Source organism: Diaphorina citri, unplaced genomic scaffold (assembly GCF_000475195.1).
Source record: "Diaphorina citri unplaced genomic scaffold, Diaci psyllid genome assembly version 1.1 scaffold266, whole genome shotgun sequence".
Classification (NCBI taxonomy): Eukaryota; Metazoa; Arthropoda; class Insecta; order Hemiptera; family Psyllidae; genus Diaphorina; species Diaphorina citri.
In genome coordinates this window covers 1-6883 of record NW_007377703.1, presented here as the reverse complement: position 1 = coordinate 6883, position 6883 = coordinate 1, and positions in this window count along the sequence as shown.

Here is a 6883-nt window from a genome sequence, read left to right as displayed (position 1 = left end):
ACCTAATCCCATCCTGCACAAAGATAAGAGTGCATTTGGTTGCGGAGTAGGCGAAAAAAACACATCGCGCGGTTCTCAAGAATTTACAACTGTGTAACGCCTCAATCGAACATCGACACAACTCAAGTTAGAGGAATCGGTCTTCATAAGAGGGGGAATTTTGAAAAGAAAATACGGCTAGAGCAGGCTTGTCCAACCCGCGAGCTCATTTTTGCGGCCCGCGAAGGCCCGCCTAAAAAAATGAACGAAAATGAGAAATAACAGTAAATATACTAAATAAAATAATTAATGCATGAAAATTTTCAAATTTATAAAAATTATCCCAGTTTACCTTACAAATTTCATAGTTAGTTTCTAATTCTAGGTACCATCAAACGCAATGCTGTACCTAATATGACTAATATCATAGTGGTTAGTGGCACGTGGCATCTCCTTTGAACTCTACTGACCTCAGTCAACACTCAACATGCAGGCACAAGTAGGTACACAACGGCTACGCATCGCCGGCGGGGAATAGGGGTGGGGGAATCGGGAAACTTGTCTAAACTGCAGTGAGTGTTGCGTAATCTGCTGTTCGTTAAGATTTTAAATCAAAAGTGCGTGCGTGAGGATAATTAACAGTCTCTTGGACTGAAGATTACTTCCATGTTCGGGAGTTTTTATATATATGTGTGAGAGTGCTTTTTCCACCATGAAGTTTGTGAAGAACAAACAAAGATCCAAACTTACGGACGAGTCCCGAACACATTCTACGTTTGTGTACCGAAGACGTGAATGTCGATATTCACGCACTTGTAAGGTTACAGTAGAACCTCGATTATTTCAACTAATTTGGACCAGGGGTTGTTGAAATGATCACTTTCTATGATCTTTTCCTCTGATAAGATAGGATATCATTTGAAAGATAGAAAAAAACAATGGATTTTGGAGTTGAAATAATAGAGAGTTAAAATAATGGAAGTTGAAACAATCGAGGTTCTAGTAAGTATATTTTATTGCTGATGTGTATTTTTTTTTTTTTTGGAGGGTGGGGGTTATAAAAGCTCAATTTTTCATAGCAAATCATCATCATTCACATGTGCCCAGGTACATTAATACCTATTTCATAAACATTACAAAATTAATGTTTCATAAACATTTATAAAAATGAAAATCTGGTGCTGAAATTTGGTGAGTGAGTGTCAAATAGATAAACAGAAGGTGGGGAATATTTTGCAGTGTTATTTTATGCTAGGTACCTCCAGGCACCTCTTTTTAAAAGGAAATTAATCTATCTACACATTAAAATTTAAATTTCAGTTTAAATTAAAAACAGGTAGGTAGATACCTATGTAGAAAAACTAGATAGAGGTAGGTACAAATATTATTATGCTTTCATATTCAAAGAAAGCATGTGGGCAGGTATCTACCTAGGTTATATCTGCAGCGAATAAATTGAGTTTTAAACAAATACCTACAATTTTATTATGTAACAATTTTCGATAATCAGTGGAACATTTTCTAAATTTCTCATTTTTTATCCACGCCACGTTTTTAATTTTGCTGCAATTTTGTTTAGCGTACGTACCTACCTACCTACAAAACTCCAAATTATTTATGCAGATAGATACCATAACTAAAAGAATGTAAAATGCTAAAATGCATACATGCTCATATTGTTCATAGTATATTAAACGAAATGAAGTACGAGTAAAACGAAATGAAGTACGAGTAAAACGAAATGAAGTACGAGTAAAACAAAATGAAGTACGAGTAAAACAAAATGAAGTACGAGTAAAACGAAATGAAGTACGAGTAAAACGAAATGAAGTACGAGTAAAACGAAATGAAGTACGAGTAAAACGAAATGAAAGCTAATAGAAGTTGTCAAAATCAGATGGAATTCTAGGAATAAATTCACAGAAGTGCAATAAGAGCATTAATGGAGATGACAAAATTTACTGCGAGATTTCAACTGATTAGTGGAGATGTCAAAATCCACTGCAAGATTATAGTGTGTTAGTTGTTAGTGGAGATGACAAAATTCCACTGCGAGAAATAATATGGATTTACTGGATTAGTGGAGACGCCAAACATCCTGCAGATGAAAAATTCTCGGAAATGAAATGAACGCCTGGAATCTCGAGCCATTACATAATTACGTTCGGAAAATTCTCGGAAAACCCATTATAATCGAAGAGATATTTTTCCGCAGTGGAGAGAAAACGATTTTCAGCCTAGATTATAGTGTGTTAGTTGTTAGTGGAGATGACAAAATCCACTGCGAGAAATAATATGGATTTACTGGATTAGTGGAGACGCCAAACATCCTGCAAATGAAAAATTCTCGGAAATGAAATGAACGCCTGGAATCTCGAGCCATTACATTATTACGTTCGGAAAATTCTCGGAAAACCCATTATAATCGAAGAGATATTTTTTCGTAGTGGAGAGAAAACGGTTTTCAGCCTGTTTAGATACGAATCTCCCCCCGGAGGGTGAATTATGTGCTGTTGTTTTTCTTTCCAAACCATACTTCCTTGCTTCGAGCTTTGTGTACGGGAGTCCTGGTTCCCAACTCAAAAGATACACAGGCCTTTTTTTCGTGCCTTGATAGAAACCATTTTAAATTAATTTACGACGGTGCGGGGCTCCCTCTTTTGAACATTCCTGTGCCTGTGTTTTCCCTTTTCTTCTCCTTCTCTTCTTCTTCTTCTCCTCCTCCTCCTCCTCCTCTTTTCTTTCCAAACCATACTTCCTTGCTTCGAGCTTTGTGTACGGGAGTCCTGGTTCCCAACTCAAAAGATACACAGGCCTTTTTTTCCTGCCTTGATAGAAACCATTTTAAATTAATTTACGACGGCGGGGCTCCCTCTTTTGAACATTCCTGTGCCTGTGTTTTCCCTTTTCTTCTCTTCTTCTTTTTCTTGTTCATCCCCTTCCTCCTCCTTTTGTTGTTCTCCTTCGTCTTCTTCTGTTTCTTCTCCCCCTCTTTTTCTTCCTTCTCTTCCCTCTTCTTCTTCTCCTCCTCCTGTAATTATGTAGGTACACAACGGCTACGCATCGCCGGCGGGGAATAGGGGAGGGGGAAGCGGGAAACGTGTCTAAACTGCAGTGAGTGTTGCGTAATCTGCTGTTCGTTAAGATTTTAAATCAAAAGTGCGTGCGTGAGGATAATGAAATTAACAGTCTCTCGGACTGAAGATTACTTCCATGTTCGGGAGTTCTTATATATATGTGTGAGAGTGCTTTTTCCACCATGAAGTTTGTGAAGAACAAACAAAGAGCCAAACTTACGGACGAGTCCCTATCACACCTTCTACGTTTGTGTACCGAAGACGTGAATGTCGATATTCATGCACTTGTGTCAGCTGCAGAGTGTCCACAGAAATCGCACTAATGTCATCATGTGGTTCATAATAAAATAAAATTATATTATAATTACATTACACCAGGCCATCCCCCCCCCGGTGAGTTGAGTTTTTGCGGCCCACCAACTCTCTACCTTGGTCTCTTGCGGCCCTCGGGTGCCCTAAGGTTGGACAACCCTGGGCTAGAGCTTCCCTTGTTCCAATGGACGACACGGCACTGGGTTTTATCGTTCGGTTCGAGATTCGACTCTGAAACCTGAAAGTGTGGTGTGTTTATTTAGAGAGCTTCAGAATTTTACGGAAGCTTAAACTTTATGACAAGGCACAAGGCTAGTATCTATATTCTTTGAACTTGGGGATAGAAAATTGCATGGAAAGCTTGTTCCCAAAATAGGTACTAGGGGGGTACAAAATTAGATACCTAAAGGTAGTAGGTATTTAGCTAACTATGTAGAAGAGGGATGTTGATCAATATTTGTATATACAAAATTTAGGTTGCCTCCAGTTCTCACACTCACATGAAAAAAAAAGGTTACAGTAGTACCTCGATTATTTGAACTAATTTGGACCGAGCGTTGTTGAAATGATCACTTTCTATGATCTTTTCCTCTGATAAGATAGGATATCATTTGAAAGATAGAAAAAAAAACAATGGATTTTGAGTTGAAATCATACAGAGTTAAAATAATGGAAGTTGAAACAATCGAGGTCCACCATGAAGTTTGTGAAGAACAAACAAAGAGCCAAACTTACGGACGAGTCCCTATCACACCTTCTACGTTTGTGTGGCCACAAAAATTTTATTTTTTGTCTGTGTATTCTTTAGAATACACGCGGCCTGTGGGGTTCGGGCATGGGTGTATTCTAAAAGATACACATGGCGGTCAGAGTGTTAACTTCAAAGATTCATCGGAAACTGGGGGAATCGAACCCGCCACCCGCCAAAAAATACTCAGCTCAATTTCTTGATTTTTTTAGCGCTTACAAGGCAGACATGCTAGCTAACTAGGCTGGCTAATAATCAGAACTGTTTATTGTTTTCATACATTGGTTCAATGTCAAAAGCTAATCACCAATCTTTCGCGGAAAGGTCAGGAGGCCAGTTATTTTTAGTTCCTCTTGGGTTGATATAGCACTGGCGATAACCCCGGGTTGATCTCAATAGGCACATCTCAATGGTGCGATTGCATTAGGCACCGATTAGGGCCGTGTTAGTGCGTGCCCAAAACGGCGACCGCCGAGATTATCGACCATCGACCCTTGCCAAGACCATGGACCATCGAAGAAAAATACTCAGCTCAATTCCTTGATTTTATGTTAGGAGCTATGGTCATTGGTCAAGTCTTCGTTGAGGACCCTTCTACGTATTCAGTGCTTGGCCAAAACGGCGACCATAGACCATTGACCCTTGCCAAGACCATCGACCATCGAAGAAAAAATACTCAGCTCAATTTCTTGATTTTCTGGTCGGAGCTATGGTCAAGGCTCCGTTGAGGACACTTCTACTCATTAGCACGGTCTATTTATTTTCTCTTGGGTCGGTAGGTACCAGCTGAGAGTCGATGGTCGGTTCTCCGTGGTGGACGCCTACTTTAGGAACATGTTTACCTACTAGATATTTGGGGTTTAGGGATTGCATGGGTGCAAAAGAGTAGAATAATTCTTACAAATACCGACATCCCCTAATTTCCTAACTTATTGGGAGATGGCTCTTCATTTAGGTAGGTAGGTAAATCTGGAAATAAAACAGACCAGGATTATCTATTCGCATGGGTGTATTCTAAAAGATACACATGGCGGTCAGAGTGTTAACTTCAAAGATTCATCGGAAACTGGGGGAATCGAACCCGCCACCTAATAGCGCTTACAAGGCAGACATGCTACTGTCCTAGGCTGGCTAATAATCAGAACTGTTTATTGTTTTCATACGTTGGTTCAATGTCAAAAGCTAATCACCAATCTTTCGCTGAAAGGTCAGGAGGCCAGTTATTTTTAGTTCCTCTTGGGTTGATATAGCACTGGCGATAACCCCGGGTTGATCTTAACAGGCACATCTCAATGGTGCGATTGCATTAGGCACCGATTAGGGCCGTGTTAGTGCGTGCCCAAAACGACGACCGTTGACCCTCGCCGAGATTATCGACCATCGACTTTTGCCAAGACCATCGACCCTTGCCAAGACCATCGACCATCGAAGAAAAATACTCAGCTCAATTTCTTGATTTTCTGGTCGGAGCTATGGTCATGGGTCAAGTCTCCGTTGAGGACGCTTCTACGTATTCAGTGCTTGGGCAAAACGGCGACCACAGACCATTGACCCTTGCCAAGACCATCGACCCTTGCCAAGACCATCGACCTTTGCCAAGACCATCGACCATCGAAGAAAAATACTCAGCTCAATTTCTTGATTTTCTGGTCGAAGCTGGTCAAGGCTCCGTTGAGGACACTTCTATTCATTAGCATGGTTTATTTATTTTCTCTTGGGTCGGTACTAGGTGAGGGTCGATGGTCAGTTCTCCGTGGTGGACGCCTACTTTAGGAACATGTTTACCTACTAGATATTTGGGGTTTAGGGATTGAAAGTAAAATAATTCTTACAAATACCGACATCCTCTAAGCCGGCCTAAGCTATTTCCTAACTTATTGGGAGATGGCTCTTCATTTAGGTAGGTAGGTAAATCTGGAAATAAAATACCTAGACCAGGATTATCTATTCTAATATGTTCACACACGATTTCGAGAATTCACAGCAACATAATTATGCATAGATTCACATTTATGTATTATTGGAATATTAAACGGCCTTGAGACTATCGCTGTTTAATGAATAATTTTGTTGAATTTTGTATGCACGAGTACAAAGTTATCATTCGTTCACCATGCTTGGTCCAAGGCCCTTATACAGGATTTTATTAAGGGCCCTTAATACCCTTTATTAAGGGCCCAAGGGTCCAAAGAGTGATTTGATGGTTCAAGAGTGATGTGATGCTCCAAATTTCCGCAGTCCGCACAGAGTAAAGGAGCAAAAATTGAGCCCTAGGTAATAGGATCCAGGATATTGTCGAAGGGGGGTGCATGCTCCAATTTTTCGGAGTCAGGCCTACGGTAAAGGTGAAAGATGAAACTCGAGGGGGGTTGCTAAATACGTCCCTGCTAGGGAGAGCCCCCTTGCCCCCCCGTAAAAACGGCCCTGGCTTGTCCTAGCTTTTCCGCAAATCCACTGAGTTCCACTATCTGGGCACAACAGACGTTAGCAGATACTTGAAGAGTCCGGGAGGTGAAAGATTTTTTCGTCATAGCATTTCAGTAGGTACCACTTTTTTCAAGGGATTTGATTTAGGGACACGGAGGTGACCAAAGGAACTATTAACTCAGTGGTTCAAAATGATTACCCTCGGTCCTTGGTTCGACCCCTGGCGAGTCTCATTAACGTCTTTTGTGATATACCTACCCTATACGTACCTAAATTGTTAATTATATTCATTCCCTCCTCAAACTCGCTCAGACCAAAGCTACAGGAACATTTGGTCTAT